This window comes from Artemia sp. Qi Xiang Cuo, chromosome 11 (genome assembly GCF_049724085.1).
Source record: "Artemia sp. Qi Xiang Cuo chromosome 11, ASM4972408v1, whole genome shotgun sequence".
NCBI lineage: Eukaryota > Metazoa > Arthropoda > Branchiopoda > Anostraca > Artemiidae > Artemia > Artemia sp. Qi Xiang Cuo.
Genome location: NC_142804.1, coordinates 46835362 through 46860187, shown reverse-complemented (window position 1 = coordinate 46860187; position 24826 = coordinate 46835362). Strand labels below are relative to the sequence as shown.

Below are 24826 nucleotides of genomic sequence, written 5' to 3'. Positions count from 1 at the left end.
TTTCAGGATTTGGCAAAGTGGACATTGTCGTTGCTGAGTTTTCCTATCAGCAACGCAGTCGTTGAGAGAGCGTTTTATATTATGAACTGTGTAAAGTAAAATATTCAGAATAGAATGCTTTTACCAATGCTAAACGCAATTTGATTTTTCGACTGTGGATGTCTGCCAGTGGCAAGTGTTTTTCGTCATTCTTTCCATCAGCCAAACTGATTTCAGTATAAAGTTCCGGGACGTCGGAAAATTTAGCTTAAAATTCTTCTGACAAAGGATGACTTAGTAGAGTTGCAGCGCCTGACGCTCACAGGGACGAAGATGAACTCAGTGACAGATATTCTTAATCACCGAAAATTCCACCCTGGAGCATTTTTTTTCCAACCTACCACTTTTTTTTAGTTTTCCCGTCATAAAGCGCCTTAAAAGGTACGCCCGCACTCAACGACTGGCAGACAGAGTTCGTACAGCTATCTTGCGCTAAAGGTCAATATAATTAGGATAAGTTGTAAACTTCTGAAATCGATGAGTGAGTTGGCTCTCGCAGCACAGCAGCAAAATTCAATTCTTAGTTTGTCTTACGTAAAAGTATCTAAATTTATAACGCGTGTTATTCCCAATCTGGCCCACGATACTTCCCATCCATGTTTAAAGTGGTGGAATGTTCGGACTTCGTTAAAATGTGGCTCATCAAACAGGAACCTGGAGATCCGTCCCAGCAAGAACAAATAAAGACTAAGAACCTTCGTCTCCCTATCTCGATACTACAACCATGCGGAGTCGAATAAAATACGGCTGATATCTGGCGAATTTAAGCGGAGGTGGAGCTGGTGTGGAACATGACAATTCGTTAACTCAGCAACTAGCTCTTCGCAATGCAGCCCCGGAGAAGAAAATTTGAGTGAGAACAAGTAAAAGTGTTTGATTACACTTATCATACACGCCTGGAGGCCTGCTACGGTCCTATCCTCGCAAATGCGTGGCGGCGATGAGGGAAAGTAGACGGTCGTCAACTCAGAGCTCAGCCAGTTCTCAAAGTGGCTCCACCTTCGCTCAGATTTTATGTGTTATCCAATAGTCAGTTCATGGACCAAAGACGGAGATTCTACTCAGTCTTATTTGTTTTTGGTTCCAGGGACGTATTGTGGTTCGTGATAGCCAATTATGACCCTGGAATGGACTTGTGATAAAGACAAAAGTACAATTGTGGTCCTTGTGTACCTTTTCTAGCACTTTAACTGCACTTTATCCTCGTATTTAACAGTGGGAAAATGACTATATTCCGAAGCTTTGACTTTACACAAAGTGATTTCCACAATTTTGTGAATCTATAAATGACAAAATCCAATAATCTGATTTTTGTTTGTGTATCTATTTGATAATAAACAAATTAAATAATGATCTTTTTTGTTTTTGTCTGCGGGCTACGGTCGTTATTAATTAAATCAAAAATATGTACAACCAAAACAAAACGGCGGGGACACAAATTTAATAATTTTTTATGGCAATAACTCTATTTCGCCAAAAATAACCACTGACTGAATCGAAATGTTGACAGTAAAACGCATTGGGTCACAGAGTATCATTATAGTAATTGGAGGTCTGACTCAGTGAAATTATGGGATACAGAAATTGCGGCGCACACACGGACAGTGCTCGAACTAACACAGGAGAAATCGAGCCGGTGGGCGTCCTCGTCAATAATTTTCCCCGAACTGTTGGACAGGAAAGTAAGCACGTTAGAGCATTTTCTGAATATCGCGCTCGGGAATTTCGGTAAAGTCTCTAGAGTGCCATATGGGGTAGCGGTTTATTGCAATTCTACTAAATGCAGCCTCAAAATAATCTCTACACTGGAACTGAACTTCCGCAAACCAGGGAACGAATTGAAAGGTGGATAATGCCAGTAGGATCAAAGGACCTGAATAGTGGTGAGTCAAGGAGGCCCACTTGTGCCTCTATAAAGAGGCGACCCACCACAATGTTAAGCGATTTCAGGTCCTAGAGGTCGCAGAGAGACGGCAGTAATCGCATTTTGTAGCCCAAGCTCAAACTAAGAAACTTGCAAAATTTCATCCTCTTCTGACTTTATCTTGATAAGTAATAAACTGTACAAAAACGGGCAGAAATTATTTGAAAAAAACTACGTTTTCTAAAGAGTTAATCGAACTTAAAACGAACAGAAATTATTCCGTATATGAAAGGGGCTGTGCCCTCCTCAACGCCTCGCTCTTTACGCTAAAGTTTGACTTTCTCACAACTCTTTTTTTTAAACAATAAAAACTTTAGCGTAAAGAGCGAGGCGTTGAGGAGGGCACAGCCCCTTTCATATACGGAATAATTTCTGTTCGTTTTAAGTTTTAATGTCGCTCCTTACTTTCAGTTTAAAGAAATTTTTTTTATATTTAAAGGCTGCGAAAGCGGGGGTTTGGGGGCGGCAGCCCCAACTGTGCCTCCTAATTCCTGTACGTTTTAAGGTTCGACCTTGTAACTCAGCCTCTTTAACTCTTTAGAAAACATAGTTTTTTTCAATATTTCTATAAAACGGCCGTCAAAACTTGGACACCATTAAAAGTAAAGTTAAATTTTGGGCAAAAAATTGTCTGGCTTATTTTTGGCTTGTTTTTCAAAGGCTGCGGCTTACTTTTTTGTTCACGATCTGGCCACACTGAATCCTGGTTCCGATTACCAATTACGAAATTACTAATTTGAAAGCCAGGAACACGGGATTTTATTAATCTCTTTTGTAAGTCAATTGGTATGTCCTCGTTTCTTTGAACCTTAGGTTTTTTTTATCTGATATAAAATATATTTTATAACACATTCATATTTTTTAAAGATTGCAGTTCAACAGCTTTTTGCTAACTCAGGTAGGCCTATTTGTTGTTCTAGGTGAATGAAACTTTCAGGAATGGATTTCCAGAATACAGTCCAAATTTAGGTTTATGAAAGCGCATAAACCCAAAGACAAAAAATCCTCCCAAAGACACAGACTTTTTGTCAATCAATTAAATTTGGTTAATCTAGCTGTAGGCCTAAGCCTAGGATTCCAGCTATGCATAAGGAAACAGTTCTTACCTTCTAATATTCAGAATAATCCTAGGTGAAGTTCTACTGTAGCTGCTTTTGGCTATTTTGGAAAGCAAATAGGTTAGGAAATTGAAACTTCCAAGGATGGATCTATAGGCTAAAGTATGTCCCAGGAAGGTATTTTGAAATACCTACCTCCACTCCTTCTCCCTCTGAGGGTCCTGAAATTTGCCTACATGACAGGTCCTAGGCCTATAGGCTATTAAAATTTTGACAAACCAACTTAGTTTGGTTAATGCTAATGGGATAAAATAAGATGAATATATAATAGTTTAGAAACAAATCTGGGTCATATGTTTGCACATTAAGGGGTGGGGGACAAAGTTTTTTTTTTTTAAGGATCAGTGGTTAACTAAAGCATACAATATATTAAATATGTAACCTAACCTAGGTACTATATCCCAGTTTCCTCCATTTTGCTCAATTCCACTTTAACAACGGTTTTATGACACATATCTTTCATGCATCTGTCCTGGTAACTGTCACATCTCAAGTTTGACATTCCATATACACTAGATAAAAGAGTAATAAAAAAGCTGGGTTAATAGAACATTACCCAAAATTGTTTTCAGCTCCACAACTTTGCTCAATCCCAATCTATAAGGTTTTAAAGAAATACAAATACATTTCCTAAATTTTGAAAAAAAAACATAATATGGCTTGAAATTCTATTCAAATAACCGTAATTGCGTTTTCAGAGAAAAAGAAACCGATAACTGAAAATTAAGTTAAAATGTTGTTTAGTCAAAATTTCAATAGGACCTGTCATGTAGGCAAATTTCAGGCCCCCTTAGAGGGAGAAGGAGTGGAGGTAAGTGCTTCAAAATACCTTCCCAGGACATACTTTAGCTTGTAGACCCACCCCTGAAAATTTCATTTTACAAGATAACCAAAAGTAACTAAAGTAGAATTTTACCTTACTTGGGATTGAGCAAAGTTGTGAAACTGAAATTATTTTGTTGTACTTCATTCAAGCAGAAGATCTGTTTTGCAAGGTTTCACTTTTATAACACAGATTTTCAAAGGTCAGGAGGGAGAAGAAGTGGGGGTAGGTACTTCAAAATACCTTCCCAGCACATACTTTAGCCTGTAGACTCATCCCTGAAAGTTTCATTTTCCTAGCCTAACCTCTTTCCAAGACAGCCAAAAGTAGCTAAAAAAAAATAAATAAATAAACTAATCCTAGTTAACACAGTAAATATTTTGCAGTTCATATTATTGACTTACAAATAAAGTAAACATACCACTCAATACATTTTTTATGCTCTTCCCAAATATAATAATTATTTTTGTTGCAAATGAATTTAACCCCACCCCTATATATAACAATTCAGGGTATATATTTGCACATTAGGGAGGTAGGGGTAATGTTTTTTTCTGGTGCAAATGAGAGGTAAGTTGAAACTTTACCCCACCCCCTAATGTGCAAATATATACCCTGAATTGGTATGTATAAGGGAGGGGGTAAAATTCATTTGCAACAAAAGTTATTTTTATATTTTTTTTAAGAGCATAAAAAAGGTATTGAATGGTATGTTCACTTTATTTGTAAGTCAATAATATGAACTGCAAAATATTTACCATTAACATATTTTGTTAGTGAAGAACCTTTATCTACACTTCTTTCCTTGTATTTCCAGTTTTCCCAACACATTTCTAAATATTTGTGTCTATTCTCTAAGTCTTGAAAATTATTTATGAAAAAATGCCCAGACACCATCTAACCTAATTTGTCACTATTTATCTATTGTTATTTTTGTGAGAAATAACTAGATGGCACTGATGGCGTTTAATTAAATATATAGAGTATTTGAAAACAGAAAATACAGTCTAATCCATATTTATTATTCAGAATGTTGTTAAAAAAAATTGTACAACAGTGAAAAAAGTAAAGATAAAGGTTCTCCCCCTGCAAAATGTGTTAACTAGGATTATTCTGCATATTATGAAGTAAGAACTGCTTTCTTAACATGTATCCTTATGTATAGCAGAAATCCTAGGCTTATACCACTGTTATGTATTAGCCCAGAGACATAAATTTCCATGAGGGAGCAGGAGACCATAGTTTGCCCCCCCCCCCCAGCTGAAAACTAGTTCCTTCAAAAATCTTGTCAAAACTAAGATAAGCCTGCATAATTTAAGCTTCTAGTGAAACAGGTCAGTCTTCTCAAGTATATTTATGCCTTTATGGTACTATCCTATATGACTCATTTTTTCAATTTTCACTTGAGTTAGGAAAATTAGCTCCAGCTTTGCCATGATCTGAATTTTAGGGGGGGGGGGTTACCTGGTCTAATTGGCACATCCAGTGCTAGATATTGACCTCAGTGATGTGCTGATGTATGTATTGAACACTGTCAACAAGAAGCCTAGTCAACTGCTGCTGCAAGTGTCTAAATGCTGCCTGCATGCCACTGGCCAAGGCAGTAGCATTTTGCTGACTAAATTAATTTGAGCCAATTCTTTATTGCATCAACCGCAATGTTGGAGTGTTTCTTTTTTCATGTGGTTAAGGTTTTCAATCTTCTTGCCTAGAAATCAAGCATGATTGTCAAAATTAAACAAACAAGTGCATACACAGATAGTTTGCAAGAATTTCTTGTGCTTTTAGGGTGAGTTTTTATTCAGCACTAGTTCTTGTAGCATATCCATTGAATAAACAATTGTCTTTCAAACACCAGATTAAATTCGAGGTAGGAACTTGAGATTTAAGGACCTCTCTATTTCAAGACACCTTGGTATAGCAAAGAGTTAATATTTCTTGAGTCCTTACTATGGGCAGGTGTTTATAAATACTGAGGTTTTGATTTCATGACATAGCAGCATTACTTGAAATGGCAGGTTCTGAAAATTCTTAAGTTCCTAACTGTTAAATTCTGAATTAGCATCAAGGACAATTAATGTGTTTCCTTATTTGTCATAACACCACTGGAGGTGTAATAACTAGGGGGTGTCTAATTACAGGACAGGGACCTATTTGAAGCATTGACAGAAATGAATGGGAAGGAAGCTACACTTGCAGGTCTCTCTAATCACCATCTCAATAGTTATATCTACTATAGCCTACCACCTGGATTAATTTTTCTCTGCTAAATTTGTCTAAATTTCCTTAATAAGTATTTCATTAGTTTGAATATTTCACCCATATACATGGGTAACTATTTTAAATGCACAGATAGTTAATAGTAGAGATTCTTCAGTGGCCCACTAAAGCTGCTTCTATAGTGATTAGTATTGATGAAAGGAGGTAAAATTGAACTTTCAGAATCTATTATTAGCCCCTTGTGATATTGATTGTTTCCAGAAAAAATCCTTGGTGAAAGTTGGAAAGTTGGATACTTACCTCAATTCCATTGCTGCCATCTCTTGAGCGAATTCCTTGCCAGCAGCGTTGCCTTGATCTCATGATGCCATCAAAAAACACAAGAAAAACTGCCACTAAACAGCCAAAAACAGTAACACCCAAAAAATACTCTGACAGATGCGCAGTAGATGGCTGTGCATTAGATGAAAGCTCTAGAGCCATTCAGTGCAATGAATGTGACAAGTGGCTCTGCGCTGAGTGCCTCTTGATGTCAGACGTGGAATATGACGTTTTTATTAAAATGAATCTTAGACTGGAAAGTTTTTGGGTGTGCCCCATGTGTAAGGCCAGTAGTGCCAAACAAAGTGTTCAAGATGTTCTAAAAACCGCATTGAATGAGCACCAAGACGAAATGCAGGACATGTTTGATTCACTCAAACAGGACATGAGTGCATCTATGGACTCCATTAAAGCCAAAATTCAAGATCTTGAGATGAGTGTCAAGACAAAAGTTTCTATATCTGAAGTCAGGGACATAGCAGGTTGTGTTGTTGCTGAGAAATTAGAAGCCGATGTTTGTAAAATTGTCAGGCAAGAACAAGACAGATACAACAGACGCCTGAACTTTATTGTGTATGGTGTAGGCAGTGGCGTATCCAGGTTTTTTTTTGGGGGGGGGGGCGTCAGTCTACCTTTCTATAGCAGCCATGTGAGCAAGAAAATTATCTATCATAGTGCAAAATTTCAGGCGGGAGGTAGGGGGGGGGGGTAGCTAGGTAAAGAAATTTAAAGTACACACTTGTCATGAGTATTTCTAGTTGTACACTTTTTTTGTTTGAGAATGGATGACAATATTTTGCCAACAAAGTCAGAATTAAAAAAAAAGTTAGAAGCAGTGAGAGTTTCTATTTTGGGCAAGAAGTTGTTTTGGAACTGCCATGAAGTAGCAGAATTTAGAAAATATAAAATAAAGAAGTGCATTATTCCTTATATTTGCCTATTGGACCCTTGTTTTAGAGAACTAAATAAATAAAAAATAATATTATATCAAAGACAATTGCCCAGACTTTGGTTTCGGAGGGGTGGAGCCTCAGTCTACCTATTATAACAGCCATGAAAGCAAGAAATGTATTGATATTAACATTGTTTACAGAGGATAAAGCATAATTGAAATTTAAAAAACAGAATCAACTGCACTTAGAGAAACGAGCAACAAAAGACGACCTAACCTCTCACAGTAATAGCCGCTGGTCTTTTTTGGCTGCAAATCAATCAAAAACTTGGTCAGCATTGACCTGGATATTGTGGTTCAGGGTCATGAGAGCTAGTCCATTCAGACGCTCCTTGCCCGTGGAGCTCTGCAGATAGGTTTTTAATTGCTTGAGACAGCTAAAGCTCCTCTCAGCAGAAGCGGTAGTCACTGGTAATATCTGAAAAATCGTCAAAAGCCTTCAAATGCATGGGAAAAATCTTGCATCACATGATGCAAGAGTCAAAGGAACAGTTGATGGTTTCTCCGACTTTTCGAGCCACTTCTGTTTCCAAAGGACTAACTCACATTCGAGTGCACCTCTACCCCCGTGAAATCTCTCGTAAACAGCAACAGCGTTCACAAATTCATTAATATTTAATGACTCATTGTTAGCTGGTAAAAACCTTCCGATTTTGAAAGATGCCTCCTGATGGCGCAAAAATCTTTGATCAAGTTCTTCAATAAGTGAAGCAAAGTAAGGTTCGAACAATGACTCACAATAGAGAACCTTGATGGACTCATTATCGCTGATGGACGTTTGCCAGATAGACCTTGGAACAGCCGGAACCACATTTACCTCTTGTGCAAGCTCACAGGCTTTCTGAAAAATTGTTTCAAAATCATTTTGTTTTGACTGCAGTAAAGTATCAGAACATAGCTTGATATGCCAACAGCACTCAACTAAGTCTAAATCTTTGGCTTGCAGCACCTTACAGACAGAGAGCATTATGGCACTAACAAACTCTAGCATAGCCAACATGAACATAAAGCTGAATTCGGTTGCTGCTGAAACCAACGCATTTGCTTTTGAAATAACTTCCGTATCACACCGTATGCTACCAACTATTTCTTCAAGTACGGAAATAATTGCACAATACAAAGACATAAAAACTAAAATGCAATTGTGACGCTCCACCCATCTCGTTCACAACTTCACAAGCTTTCTCACGGTACTATCAGGACAAACAACAGCGACCGCTTCTACAAACATATTTGTTCTTTTTGGTGATGATGATAAAAATGATATAATCCACTGTATAGTAGCAAAGGTTGACCTAACAAGTCCTACCTTACTAGTTTTACATAAAGCCAAATTTAAGCTGTGCGATGCACAGTGGGTGTAGATCATATGCGGATATTTTTTCCTAATTTCTGCCTGTGCACCAGAATAGCAGCCTGACATGTTGCTGGGCACATCAAAACCAGCCCCCACAAATTCCTCAATTTTTAAGCCAAACGCAATGAAGAGAAACTGTAAAGCAACAGTCAGAAAACTGTTACTACCGATTTATTAGTAAAAATCGCTAAGTAAAGTAACCAACTAAAAAAATAACTAGTTTCTCAGATATTTATTGTCCAATTTCACACCGACCTCTGCATTGGTTTGTGGTGACTCACGTAGTCCTACTCGTCGGCCCTGGACTATCACCCGTTTTAATTGGTCACTGCTCAGCTTCTCAGAGCTTTCCCTCAGAAGCCACAACAGCGTGGATTTTTTTATTGGGGTTATGGAGCCGTCAGAAGTCTTGAAAAGACAAAACCTAGAATTCTTCATGTTTGTCACAGGCTCACTAACCCAATTTTTCTCAACTTGGTGTTTCACACAGTGAGCAATCACTGGCAAATCTTCAAAGATGCTGTCACCTTCCAAGCCCGATTCAGTGTCAGTCGCGGAAGCCTTTTCCTGCTTATTGGACAGAGTATTTACCTTTGAATCATCGTCTGAGTCACTGTTGTGAAGTATAGAAAGACGAACATTTGGTACTTGGTGACCAAAAGCAGAAAGTACGTCGTCAGGTATCAAGGCTTTCATTATTCGCTGGCTTTCAATACGAGCTCGCCCTAGCTCGAGATTGATTTCATCGTCCCTGGGCAAAGAAAAATCGGAACTGACAGACACAACACCAATGGATCTAACTCGCTTGGCCTTGGGCAATGACAACTGTTCATTAAAATATTGAGCTTCAAAATCCGTTATACTTTCATATCGACGAATTTGATGTAGAAGTTGGAGGAACAAAAAGTTTATTACAGTACTGTAAGTGCTGGTTTGAGACCGCATCTTCCTAAAAAAAATCTTCACACGTTTGGCTATTCATGTCGGAGACTTTGAATAGACGTTCGAGCCCAAACCGTTTGAATCAACGAATGAGAAGCACTAGGGAATGCATATTTATCTCTAGGCAATGGTAAAAGTTTGTGGTAATAAAATTCTCGTTCAAAGCATAATGTCCACTTTTTCGGACCCAGGATCTCCAATGTCGAACGCAGTAAACAACACAACCAAGTAAAGATAACCTCTCAAGAGGAGAAAGTTTGCCGTCGTAAAAAACGCGCCGTGCGCTTTCCATAAGCCAAAGATAAAACTGTGTTCCTTCGCTTCCAGTAAAACGCTGTTTCAGGTGTGCCGGAGACACAGCCGGAGGCAAGAAGGAAGGGACACCTGTGACGGTCAGTTATTACCCCCTTGGTTGGAGCATCATGGAGTTTGACCTTAACATTAAAGTACCAAGAAAATGCTCTCTACCTGACTGTTCCAAGGCTTCAAAGATTGCCCTCGAATCGTTAAATTACTCATTTTATTACTTATCTCGCTGTTCCTGGACAAACATCAATTTTGGCAATTAAATCATAATTGGAACATTTTTTCTCCCAATTTTACTAATGTTTGCAAAAACTCGTTTTCCTCGTAAAAATGGAAAACAATTAACTTTTGTTAATTAAATTATTTGCGTAAATGACTTGTTTGGTAGGTCAAAGTTTGCCCAACCCCCTCAAAAGTATTGAATTTTAGAGACACGGCTAAAAATTCTGGAACAGCTCTAAATGATCAATTCACACGGTAAAATTACCGTTTTTGCGGGATTCTACTTTTTGTTTCTGGAAATACGGGAATATGAAGGTATTCCAACATTAACCATGCTCATAGTTACACAAGAAATAGAATATAAAATGAATGAACTATTAATAATCCCATTTTGGGCTCTAGAAAAAGATTAATTTTCAAAAAAGTTTGATCCCACTCAAATAATGATCATTTTTACTGTTTCCTTTAATTGATCATAGCTAAGAAAATTCTTACGAGAGGATTTCCAAATTTAGATCTGATCATCTTCAATCTAAATTGGGAATTGCATTTAATTACAAGTGACACATGCGTGCTTCAAAACCCACTAAATACAAACTATTGTCAGAATAGTAGTAAACTCCTCACCGTCATTGCTGGTTTTTGCAAGCTTTAAGAAATGCTTAATGCTGGGCTGGTTTCACTTCATTTTCTTTATTTACTCTCACGCTACCATTCTGTTTAAATGCTTATTGCTTAGCTCACACTGGAATTATACCACTGTTTGAATGAACTATCGCCTCTTAGTCTGATTCCTTATTGCAATTCCTTCATTGCAGAGAAGCTAGTGCTTATAGCTTCGAGGGTTAAATAGTGAGAAAAATTTCTTGACATCTTGTTTGATTACAGGAGGCGATTGCACGTTGTAATAATGATATAAACTTGCTGGAGAAATGGATAGCCATTTAACAAGAAATGAAAAAAAGAACGGGTGTTGCAAATAACTTAAAAGCGTGAATATTTCGGAACTTACTATATTGGCACTTAAAAAAAATAAGAAAAGAAATTTCGGGGGGGGGGGGCCCTTCAGCCCCCCTGGATACGCACTGGGCGTAGGCTACCACCGCAAGCAGACAATGAACAATTCATACGAAAATTCCTAAAAATTGAGTTTAAAGTTGATGTGTACAGTATCTTGAACATTTGACGCTTACCAAAAGCTCAAAACTCAGCAGATTCTAGAACCCCTACCGTTGCAAGGCTTGATCCCATATTGTTTTCTATTAGTTCAAGTAAGCAGAAAGCAGAAATCCTTAAGCTTTCTCACACCAAATAAGGTGACATAGCCTTTTATGTAGATACATCCAAAGAGGACCGCCAGAAAAGAAAGGAACTAGTGGATGAGATAAAAGGACGTGCAGCAGGCAAGCGGAATCTAGGAATTAGGAACAGGGTCATTGTTGTAAAAACAGGGCGTTTTTGGGATTCCCAGTCCCTTTGCAATCCCAATAGATGGAGCACTAAATCTGGAACAGCCTCATGTAAATAGTTTAAATAGGGAGCAAAAGAGCATTGGAAGTTCCACGGACTCAACAAGTTATGAAAGTGCAGAATCACTGGAATCAATCAATGACGTTTTTCTAAGTGCCAAATCGGACAGTGAAAGCGAAATCATTTCCGAAAATGAAATGCCTGAAACAGAAATTCCTGGTATTGGCAACAGTGCTACAAAGATAAACAAATCCGAAAAAAGCATTCCGTATGTTTTGCACAAAGTCTGTTACTCTTGCCCCAAAACTTGCTGAACTGAAAGGTTTTTGTTTTGATCTTAATGTGGACATTATTTGTGTTTGTGAAATTTGCCCAAAAAAACTCAGTGCACAAGTTGGAGGAATCTCACATTCAAATGCCCGGATTCAGCTTGTGTAGCAATTTGGATAACACTGAATGTCGTAGAGAAGTAGCAATATACTGCAGAACTGGACTGAAAGCTAAAACTGTGAGTTACCCTCTTATTAATTCTACTAGTAGTTGGGTTGAAAATGTTTGTTTGAAACTCCATATTGGATCTGAATCATTTATGATAGTTGTAATTTACCAAAGTCCATCAGCCCCTGATCAATTTATGTCACATCTATCCATATCAGACCTGGTGTTCAGAATGAGTTCCAATGAGCACTCAGCTGTCTTTATGTTTGGAGATTTTAATTTGCCCGATGTTGATTGGGTTGAAGAAATAGGATACCCCCCTGAAAGTAGCTCATCCTGTGTCACAACAAATTCCCTTTCTGACAACCTACTGATACAGATTGTAGACCAACCAACAAGGTTCAGGCACCAACAACAACCCTCCTTACTTGACTTAGTTATCACAAATGATCCTGAACGAGTTCTCTCTATTTCTTACCATCCTGCTCCTGGAAGCAATGACCATGTCTGTATCTTGACTGAGATACAGATTAACAACAAGAAGGAGAATATGATAAAAAAAAATCCTTTACAGACTATGAGCAGATAAGGTAGGACCTATCCAGGATTAAATGGGAGGATATAGTCAATAGTGGGGACATTGAGAAAAGCTGGGAAATGTTTAAGGTAACAGTCTTAGATGCTGAAAAGAAAAACACCCAAGAATATTGGTGTCTACCACCTTAAACACTTACCTGGCAAAAGTAAAAAGAGCATTGAAGAAAAAGAAAAGAGCTTGGGCCAAATATGTAAAATGTAAATGTGATAACCACCATGACAGGTTTAAGAAATGTAGAAACAGACCAAGAAATTTGACTCGGAAGGTTATGAGGGGCCACAAAGATGCGATTGCAGCTAACTCAAAACAGAACCCAAAGATGTTTTGGCGTCATGTCTCTGCAGCTAACCTGTCTAGACAAAATATACTAGATCTAATGAGAGAGGATGGTAAAAAAGCTTCAGATACTAAAGAAAAAGCATACCTCCTGAATTTCAGTTTTAGTACCAATTTCTCTGCCCTACCCACATCCAACACACCACCTTCTCCACCAGAACAACTAATCCCAGAACCAATGGTCATGCCAATTATTTGTAAAGAAGACGTTAAGAAGAGGCTAAAAAAACTTGAGGCTAACAAAGCTGCTGGACCCAATAACCTATGCCCAAGACTGTTAAAAGAGACTGCTGAATACTTTGCCAAACCAATTGCTATGATGTTTGAGATGTCCCTCACTTCCAAAATACTTCCAAATGATTGGAAACAAGCCAACATCAAGCCAATACACAAGAAAGGGAGAAGGTATCTTGCTAGTAATTATTGGCCTATAAGTCTCACATCAGCTGTATGTAAAGTACTTTAGGGCATCATAAACAATGCACTGGTCTCCCACCTCGAGAAAAACCAATTGCTTAGCAAAAGCCAACATGGTTTTCGAAAAGGCCACTCAATTGATGCTAATCTAATTGAGTCATATGATTTTGCAACTAGACTCTTAGATACTGATCAGCCAGTTGATGTCATATTGCTCAACCAAGCCAAAGCCTTTGACAAAGTTCAACACCAACTACTAATTTTGAAACTAAAGGCATATGGAGTGCATGAAGATATAGCAGATTGGATAGAAGCCTTTCTAACTGGAAGGACTCAGAAAGTGTTAGTGTACAACTGCAATGGTAATGCTGTCTATTCTGAACCACTACCAGTCACAAATGGAGTGTCACAGGGCACCATCCTGGGGCCCACACTATTCAGCATGTACATCAATGACTGCATAACAAACCTGAAGAATCCTTTGATGCTATATGCTTATGACTGCCTGCTCCTAGGACTGGCCCAGAACAACCTAAATTTGTCAACTATGCAAGACTATCTAGACTATCAAGACTACTCCTAGGACTGGCCCAGAACAACCTAAATTTGTCAACTACCATCTAGACTATCTAGATGGTCATCGGATTGGTTTCTACACTTCAATGCCTTAAAATGTAAAGTTCTGCATCTTGGACGCAATAATCCAAAACTTACATATCACATAGGAGACGCCCAGCTTGAGGCAGTCAGTGAGGAGAAGGACCTGGTGGTTAACGTTGACAATGAGCTGAAGTTTCACTGCCACACACAAGCTCAAGTTGCAAAAGCAAACCAAGCCCTTGGCCTCATAAAGCGAACATTACCACCAGGAAGCCGGGAGTGATTACAACACTGTACAAAGCCATGGTCTGTCCTCACCTGGAATTTGGCATGACCATAGCCTCTCCCTACTATAAGATGGATGTGAAAGTACTTGAGAGTGTCCAAAGAAGAGCAACTAAGCTTATCTCTGCATTGCAAGACAAATCCTACAAGGAACGTCTCACCTCACTCAAACTCCCTACTTTAGTATACCATAGGAAAAGAGGAGACGTAATAGCAATTCGTAAGTTGCTAGAAAATGACCTATTAAGTCATGTCTTTTCCCTGTCCCTCTCAACTACCACAAGAGGACACACGAAGAAGCTGCAGGCCCCCCGTTGCAACAAGCGAGAGTGCCAACAGTTCTTCTCAGTCCGGTCCATCGCACTCTGGAACAGTCTATTCGAAGCCACCGTCCAATCTAAAACCCTAGATGCCTTTAAGAAAGGAGTTGATCAAAACTGGGCCAACGCCGACTGGAGGCTCAACTGGGATGTCAAATCATAACCTTGAAACAACACCAGCAAGATTTCTACAGGAGGCTCAACACCACCTTATCTTGCTGGACATGCGATTTAAGGTATTAGGGGTCAGCAGGGGTTATGAGACAGGTGATTCCTCACAACAGGGCACTTTCTTGGGCATTGCATTAATTTACAGGAGGCCGACACTGAACCCTTCGAAATGTACAACTGTTTCATTAGTCCTATTGGACAACTTTTTGTTTTAGGCCTATTTAAAAAACAATCATTAATTAAGTAAAAAACAAAAACGGTTTTTATTGCTGAAAGTAAGGAGCAACATTACAACTCAAAACGAACATAATATATTCCATATATTAAAGCCCCCCCCCCCTCAATACCTTGTTCTTTACGCTAAAGTTGATTTAAAGTTTACTTTAAAGTTTTTCCCATTTTTTTGAAGAATGGCTTCTAAAACACAAGATTTAATTAGAATAGGAAGCTTTTTTAAAAGTGCTAATAGCTTTAATGTAAAACGCAAGGTATTGAGGAGGGGGCAACCCCTCTATATACGGAATAATCTCTGTTCGTTTTGAGTTCAAATGTTGCTCCTTACTTTTGCTTAAAGAAACTTGTTTAATTTTTTCTAATTTAATTTCTTCAAACTTAAAATTACCAGAATTTTCTCTCAAGGAATAAATGAAATCCAAAATGAACAGAAATTAAAATAAATGTTCTTATCAAACATGAAGATAATAAATGTTGATGCAGATGAATAAATAAGTCCTAAAACAAATAAAACATAAATTGAATTCTTAGTTCAAACTCAAAATGAACAAAAATTATTGTAAAAATAGTATATTGGCTACTGTAGCCTTCCCCTATCTGTAAAATTTCTTATGCTTATTGTATCATTTGCACTTTACCAGAAACAAAATGTCTTATAAACCTTTTTCATGGTTATAATATTGAACAAGTAAAAAATACATTTAAATACAATCTTGAATTGCTGAGATTTTCAGGAATTAATATTATTGTAAATGGAATATTGAATTTTTTTTTCATTAGTTCTTTCCAGTCACCTTGAATATTATACTGACTTAGTTTTTATTTTTCATCAATGTTTAGAAAAACTAAAACACACTGTCCATAAATATCTTTAGTTTTCATTAAAACACAAATGACACAATGGACATTAGAACTTCTACAGTTTGGGGAGGGGCACAGTTGCCAATCTCCTGTTTGTAGAAATTTTGTTTGTCTTGTTTGACTTTCGGCTAGTTTTTACTCGTTTTATAATCATTTATTCATCTATTTGAGCATTTTGTTACCTTTATATTTGGTATGATTATTTGTTTTAATTTCTGTTTGTTTGGGTTTCATTTAATCTTGGATAGTAGTTTCTGGTTGTTCTAAGTTTGGACCATTATAGGACTTTATTTCTGCTCATACTCAGTTTAACATGGCTCTTTCCTTTTTTTGGAAAATTGTTTTAAAATTAATCAGAGGCAATGCTATAGTGTTGCCTATAGTAAAGGTCATAAGGCTGCTATGTTTTATTATAATTTTTTTCCCCAGAGGCACTTCATATGGAAGGTTTGGTTGTATAAACTTAGGAGGTGGCTCATTTGATTGGAAATTGGAAGTTCTAGTGCCCTTTTTTAAGAGTAAAAAGTGATTGGAGGACAACTAGCTCCCTCCCACACCTTTTTTTTACCCCAAATTCAGCTAATAAGAATTTTGAGATAGCCATTTTTTTTAAAATAGTTCAAAGATCATGTATCAAAAATTCTAAAATCAACCAAACCCCCCAGAGCCTGAGGGCAGACGTTGTAAGTTATCCCCTGGAAGCATATATGGTTCTTATGGAAGGAGTACTTGTATTAACTTCAGAGGGGGCTCAATTGATCGGAAATTGAAAGTTCTAGTTCACTTTTTAAGAGTCAAAGGAGATCGGAGGGCAACTAGCCCCCCCCTTCCGCGCCTTTTTCCCCAAACGTGTCCGATAAAAATTTTGAGCTAGCTATTTTTATTAAAAACAGTTCGTTATCAAATAAAAACTCCAGGGTTGACGACCCCCCCCCCCGAGCCCAGGGGCAGGTTTTGTAACTTATGCCCCATGGGCATATAAGGTTTTATGCCAGAGGTGGTCATATAAGCTTTGGAAGTGACTGAATTGATGAGAAATTGAAAGATCCAGTTTCCTTTTTAAGAGTCAAAAGTGATTGGATGGCAACTAGCTACCCCCCCCCCCCACTGCTCTTTTTCCCCAAATCCATCTGGTGAAAATTTAGAAATATTCACTTTGCTCAAAATAGACCAAAGATCATATAACAAAACTCCGAGGTTTGCATACCCTCCATAACCCAGGGGCAAGTGTTATAAATCATGCCCCAGGGCAAATAAGGTTTTTATGGAAGTGGTGGTCATATAAACTTCAGAAGGCACTCATCCAATGAAAGTCTGAATTTATAAGTTCATTATAAATGGGGATTAGATAAGAGCATTCAAGCAATGAGGAACAACAAATAGCTAGAGCTGGATTAAAAAACACTTGACAATTGCTGGAAAATATTAGCCTGTTAATACAAAGTTTTTGTATAGGAAACTAATTACATTCATACTATTAAATTATAAATAGAATATTTGACTCAAAAATCGAGAAATTCATTTTGTAAGTAATTGTTTTTGATCTGCCTGAATTATTTTTTTTTAGGTTGAACTTACCCTCCTTCTTTTCCTTTGACAGGGGCCTCTTTTGCCGAACCCTGCTGTGTCCATGATTTCTGACTCTTTTGGAAATTAATTTATAAAAATTTGTTTTTGCAATTACATTTTACTATTAAAGTTACTCAAAATAATAGTTACCATTCCTGGATCAGCTACATATGGCAATTTTTCTCGCTAGACATTTTTTTCATAAAAGTTGGAAGATATATTAAAGAACATACACTAATTTTACTCAAATACAGGAATAAATACACAAAATTCTTCAAGTAAATATTTTTCTCATAAGCAAATATAATAAGAGCCAATCAAGTGTTAGAAGATAATAGGCTGCTGCCTTCTGTTTAGCACTTCTCTCTTTTACACTCAGTTTGATATTTTATGAAGTAAATTAGTCAACGCTTATCCAAACCAACTAGAAAGAAGGAAGTTATCATGTTCAACGTTTCTGCCACAGCATTTCATCTACCTTTCAGTAATTGCACAAACAGATGCAAACATTACAAAATTAACTGCGCAGGCACTAGACTGAAAGAGACAGATCACGCATACATTAATACACAAAAGTAGACAGACAAACACTGAATATTACTAAAAAAAAATATTCTCGAAATCTAATAAAGCGGGTTTTTAAACGGACTTGTGTTAACCTTTTTTTCTTTTTCCCAGGGGTGATTTTTATCAAACTAAGGGCCCTAGAAGATCAAGAGAGGGCTCCTTGAAGGGCTTTTGAACTGATTAGAAAGCGGCTGGTACAGAAGGGCAGGTAGCTGGTTGAATCTAAGTGTTTTATGGCCTAACAGTGTTAATAGTCAATTTACAATGAGAGGACTGTGAATCAAGAAGATCAAAAATTTATTTTTGAAATTGCTTCATGTGCGTAGGCCTATTCCCTTAAAGAAGCCAGCCAAGTAAAAGTGACGAATTGTCAATAAATTGGCATTTGTTGTTGTGTTCTACCAGTAGGTAGTCAACAATGGCAAGAAACATTATTCAGTTTTTTCCCTTATGGGATGCCACAGGTTATTTCACCCTACTCTGAGTCACAATCATCTTCATTTAAAGCTAATGTACTTTGTTGTCTTTCAGACAGAAAATCAAGCACAATTGGCAGCATTTGTTGTTTTGCACCCAGTTGTTTAAGGTTTAGACAGGCCATTAGACGTGATAGGAAATCAAAAGCTTTTTAAAAGTTGATGGATGCTAAGTTAACAAAATAGACTTGCTAGGTGTGCAAAAAGTTCCAAAGCTGCCAGTTGCAGAATTCCAAAAGTTGCCGACACTTTAGCAGCACAACTTGTGTTGTGACAGCTGTGCTTTGAACAAAAAGTATCTTTATGCATAAAATTTGCAAAAAAGTAACAAATATAACTTAGTATAGCTTACAGTTAGAAATATCGAAAGTTTTCTGAGTCACAATTAACAATGATATCTAAATCAGTGGCAAGCCATATACTATCCATAAATCTCATACTTCATAATCCTATATGTACCATTTTATCAAAAGTACTATACCATGTTTACTCTAATACTGGTTGTGGAGTATAGTATTCAAAGTCTAAAGTATACTATATATAGCTTACCGTTGTTACTTTATGGATGGAGTTGTACACTCCAATGCTATTGGCTTATAAAAATAATGCATGCCCAACTGCATGCTTGATACTCATTGATCCTTATACTACAACTATAAAAAGCACCCTTTGATTTTCTGAGATAACAATATTGATTGGCAGCCTGGCAGTCCCATGCATTCTGAAGCTGCGATATTAGTTTTGCCCTAATCTAATCCCCAAAATAAACAGAGAATTGCTGCTACATTGTAGTAGTGTGGCTATTTTTGGCTACTAATCTTCCACGTTCCAGCTTTCCCTTTAACTGTGTTTCCCGTTTAAACATTAACCATTACCAGCCCTTTTAAGATTCTTTCAACTGATGAATAAATAGTTTTGAGAGAATTTGGCTGTTTGTGCGAGATTTGGACAAACATTCACTTTCAGTTGAAGAGAAGTGGAGTAAATAAAAACTTATCCACGAGGACGAAGGATAACAACGACTTAGAAGTAAATTTTCACATAGCAAAAAAGAAACTCAATGAACTTTTAGTGTTAAAAAGTTTTAAAAGGCAGCAGCGTGAGAAGAGATGCATCACCTAGTAAAAAAAAAAGAATATCAAAAACGAAAACAGCTCTTTTTGTTTTGTAGTAAGAGTTTTGGTTCCTGTTGGCTCCTTAGTAACAATTCATTACCATAAACTGTTTGATCAATCTTCAAACACATATATCAGGTAGAAGAGTAAGAAATAAAGATCAACCGTTTGTGAAAAAATAAGTCTAAAAATAATATAAAATTTTACAGGAAAACAATCTGAAAATAATAACCGATTTTTTACTTTTGGCTATACTATACAATTTTTTATGAATCATGTATTGGGATCGCTCTTGTTTTAATCAATTATTCCCCGAACTTTAATATAATCTATAGCTTAATTTTGTCTCACTAAGAGGAGAGGGGCTGCAATTTTTATGATACGAAGATTATATTTAGGAAAAGTTTTGATTGGCAAATCCAATTTTACCAAATTTTTTTTAATTCTTTTGTTTTTATCTCAGGATTAGCCTTGATACAAGGTTAATAATTTCTCAATTATTAGAAGTTGTGGAGTTAGGACGAAGTATTAAAAAGAAATTCCAATGCCCTAATTTGAGCAGAATATCTATTCTGTAAAATTTCATTCACTCACTTAACAACTTTCCTAGACCGTAAAAAGATCCTAGACCGCAGTTGAACCACTCAATCAAGCATGGCTGGCCGCCAAAAATATTGCAGGGGGACGGCACCAGGGTGGCAAGGGTGAGGGGAGGAGGAGGAGGGGAATACATTTGAAGATTAAAGGCTATATACAAATAAGATTCTCAAGGAAAAAAGAAAAGTACTTAATTTTTACATACCAAATGAAGCAAAATTCAACAAATTTTTAAATGGTGAAGACTCCTGGCAAAAACATTAGTTCCTTTAATTGGTACTTATGTATTATACTGCCAACACTCAAGAAGTGAAGTTAGGTTAATCCTAATGAAAAATTAAATAAAGATAACTAGTTTTTCAACTGAAAGTAAGGAGCAACATTAAAACTTAAAACAAACAGAAGTTATTACGCATATGAGGGGGTTCCTCCATCCCCAGTATCTTGCTCTTTATGCTACAGTTTGACTTAACACTGTCTAAATAATTTACCCCCCCCCCCGTAATGTGCAAATATAAATCCTAAATTATATATTTTCCAACTGTTCTGTCACTTCCCTTTGTCTTGTCTCACGCTAAGCTGAGAGAAACTAAAAAAAAAAAAAAAAAAAAAAAAAAAAAAAAAAAAAAAAAAAAAAGGTTTTATAATGCGTCAATGAATGAAAAACGTCAGTGGTAGATGGTTTGTCAAACAAGTACCTTTCAGACCTAAGAAAATTAAACAGAATAGCAAAGAAAATTAAATTTAAACTCACAGTCCAATTGTCTAAAATAACCCTCTTTGCATCGATGCTCAGCATTACACTGAATGTAAACATATTCAAATGAAATTATTTACCACGAGTCATAAGAGAATTTTTGATGAAATGGATAGTCATGCTTTTTCTAGTATAGGAAGAAATGTCACTAATTCAATGTTCTATGTCTGGTTTTTGATATGTAGTAAATAATTGAGGCAATAATTTGGAAATTAGTGAAGTCAAGTTAAGAGAAAGTGATAGTTGCCAGTGGTGGACTGTCACTAGTGATAAATCATTAGGAGTGGCAACCCTGAACGAAAGGGGATTTTTTTTTGGGAACTGATTTTGTTTTAGAGAAGACAGATTTTTGGGAAAATCCCCAAAAATTTGGGGATAGTGGAAGCACTGGTATTTTCAGAATAAATCTGCCGCGAAATTTTGCTAGGTCATGAAAACTGCCAAGTAGCATTCCTACCATGTTACCCCACTTTTTGCATGGCCGAGCACAACTTGTGTTTTTACAGCTTTTCTTTAAGCAAAAATTATTTTTTAATATAAAAATAGTATTTTCAGACAAAATCTGCCAACAAATTTGAAAACTGCCAAGTAGCAATGCTACTTTGCTACCCCAGTATTTGCACGGCGGAGCTTTGCTTTTCAAGCCACTTTAGGATGTGACCGAGTGTTGTGACAAATGACAATGTCTCACATTTTGTGAGAATGTCTCACAATACGTCTCACATTTAGTGAGGTCATCATATTGGTATTTGTCACTAGCCTTGCTTACTTTTTCTATTAGCTGCTGCAGGATGAAAGATTCCTTCACCTTTGTTAGCCATGATGTTAAAGAGATTGGTCTGTAGCCAGCACACAACTATGATGGGCTCACTTTAGGAATTGCATAGATATGGTCTTTTTTCCATGATATAGGAAAGGTTTCAGGGACAATATACTTATTTATGAGAATCAAGAAGGGGAGGGCTACGAAAAAAGCAAATTCATATTGAGTTTTGCTGGGATTTTGCTTAGGAAGGTGACTAGCAGAAAGTTGCCATACAAATAGTTTCTTAAGTCTAAGAAGTCCAAAAATTTAAGTCTTGTTCTGAACTGCACACTATAAAACAAAAGCTTTACTTTAGTAGATTTAGGAAATTTCTATTTGTGGGATTTTCTAAATTGCCTTCAGTTTAACTGTAGCCCAGTCTAAATGCGTAATACAACAACTACTACTGTGGCAGTTGGATCCTAGACCCCCTTTCTCCTTATGGCTGTATATAGTCATTGGATATATACAACCTTTGACTGATTTACAGGTTTGCAATTTTTTCTTATTTCCCTTTGATAGTTGTTCTCTAGTACTTATTTATTAAAAAAAATCAGCCAAATTTTGGGTAATCTTGGTACAAAATTTCTTTACTGAACTAAACACTGTAATTACCACTGTATATAGATAATATAACAGTAAGTTCACGGCTGATGTTTTTTGGCACTTTATTCTCGGGCGTACAAACAGCCCCTTCTATTTACTCTGACATTAGCGGGTCAGTATGTATTTGTTAGTCACTGAAGAATGGTGCGAATTTGTATTATTTGTAATTGCGAAAACAGAAAGACATTCGGCGAGCCGTATGTTTTTATGCGAACACGTGCACATTACAAAGTAAAATTTCATAATCAGGAAATCGAGAGACATACCTATCAAGGAAAATAAACTAGCAAGTAATTATTTTAGTTTTCATAGTTTAAATATTTGATTATCTCTTTTTTTGAACAAAGGGGCGAAATTTTTAAAACTTGTGTTTGATTATCTCCTTAATGAGCTCCTCAGTACTACAGACAATAAAAATCAAACCAATATCAATAAACATATATGAAAAAAGGAAGTGACTATATTTAATTTAGCTGCAAGTCTGCATTTATGCCCACCACGAAATTTTCCTTTTAGAAAAAATTGATAAAACTTTGGAACTGAAATATCAAAGCGAAGCGCCAAAAAAAAGAAAGGTTGAGGTGGCTAGGGCACGTTGTGCGGATGAAGGATGACAGATTGCCGAAGGTAGTTCTTTTCAGCCAAACGTCAAGGGCTAATCGGAAAGCAGTTCAACCTCGTCTGGGGTGGAAGGATGTCATATGGAAAGATTTAAGGGAAATTTGAACTTTCTGTGAGGGTGCAAAGAGGGAGGCTTTAAATAGATTGGGATGGAGGAGGAGCGTGCGTAGCTGTGTTGGCCTCAGGCCTGAACTGGTTTTTGGAGTCAGTTTTAGTTTATTGTTGTCTTGTCATTCCCTTAAATTACATTTTGCAGCGAAATAAGGAATGTTATTGTCTTATTTATCCATACTAGTTCCCACATTAATAGAAAACTTATGTTACTCTATTCACAAATACGGTAGGCTTAATTGGTGAATTTTTGACCACTAATTTCTTTTATATTTAGAATAGAATAGTTATATTTATACAAGCAATCATAGCTTAGAATAAAAATTCCAACTAAATAGCGCTAATACAACGAAAACGAGAAAAACACGAAACTATAACTTATTGAACACTGATATGTAAAAAGGAACGAACGAATTGGCGAAATGGCGAAATGGCTTGTTCTTTGAGTAGGTAATTCCAGGCTCACGTTGTTAGCTGACCTTGTGTTTATTTTATTCCTCATAACTGGTGGTAGAGTCTCTATGTTTTTCACTGCTAAGAAGAAATTGACCAAATTTGCAGATCAAACCCAAACGACATTCGTGAAGAGATGGTAGTTGCAGGACAGATAATGCCAATTCGTAACTTACATATGCGTCTGAAAGAATAACTTTAAAGGCGCTTTTTTGTAGTGACTCAAGTTGATTGCTTAGATACCTTGTGCTGTTGACTTGAGGGCCCCATGCAGGGTAAGCATACTTGAGAATTGGTTGGATGTATGTAAGATAAGGCGTCTTACGTTGGGACACAGAAAAACCGAAACGACGTAGTAAGATAAGGGTATGCATCGCACCATTTGCCTTTATAGTGATTGTATCAACATGAGTACTAAAGGAGGAGTCAACGCTAAATGTGACACCGAGGATTCCAGCCGATCATACACTAGGATACGGTGGAGGAAGACTGACAAAGTCCCTCTTAAGAGGATTAAAGTGAAGGATTTTGGTTTTTTCTTTGTGGATTTTAAGGCTGTTGATAGTACATTCCCTTTAAAGTTGCTCATTATTGCATCAATGAATTGGGGGAGCTGCCTCGGAGTTTTCAATGAGATATTTCAGAAGAACTGACAAGTCGTCTACATACTTAAACCTGTCCTCAAAATCAGAAAGGACAAAGTTTATAACTGCTAAAAACAACAGTGCTGCAAGTTTCGTGCCTGGTCGGGTACCACACGTGAGCTCAGCCCATTCGGAGTTGGTGTCTCCAGGGAACGCACTGGAAACGGTCTTGTAAAAAATTGATCACTAAAAGGAGAATATGCTTGCGTACAACTATGAAATGGCGAATAAAGTCAAAGGCTTTTCGGTTTTTCACTAGGAGACAATTGACAATCGCACTTCCTCGGTCAAGCCACTCAACAATAAGGTGATACATTCTCACTAAGTAAACAGTTGTACTGCTTCCTTTCAAGCATCCGTACTGATATAGGTCAAGAGAAGGAGAAACCTGTAACACCAGCTCGCGGTATATAAACGTTTCTACCACCTTAGACAGGTTCGGGGTCATTGAGATAGGTCGGAGTTGATCGCAAGATTTGGGACCCTTCACTTTGGGTATGACGCGAATGTACGCTTTCTTCCAAGCACTAGGGAAGGTTTGCTCTTGAAAA

The 24826-nt window shown here is 37.1% G+C and overlaps 1 protein-coding gene across 6 annotated transcripts in view; it reads left to right on the top strand.

Moving 5' to 3' along the window:
* Nucleotides 1-24826, top strand: part of LOC148947048 (uncharacterized) — a 60262-nt gene that overhangs the window by 2630 nt on the left and 32806 nt on the right. For 2 of the 6 annotated variants that reach the window (XR_016142415.1, XM_089096840.1), the window contains exon 1: nucleotides 2670-2749. The exons of 1 other annotated variant lie outside the window; for it this stretch is intronic. The gene's annotated coding sequence lies outside the window, so the exon portion shown is untranslated. Of the gene's footprint in view, nucleotides 1-2662; nucleotides 2750-24826 lie in introns of those variants that run through there. 3 more of the 6 variants (XM_089096844.1, XM_089096843.1, XM_089096841.1) reach the window with 3 other exon arrangements.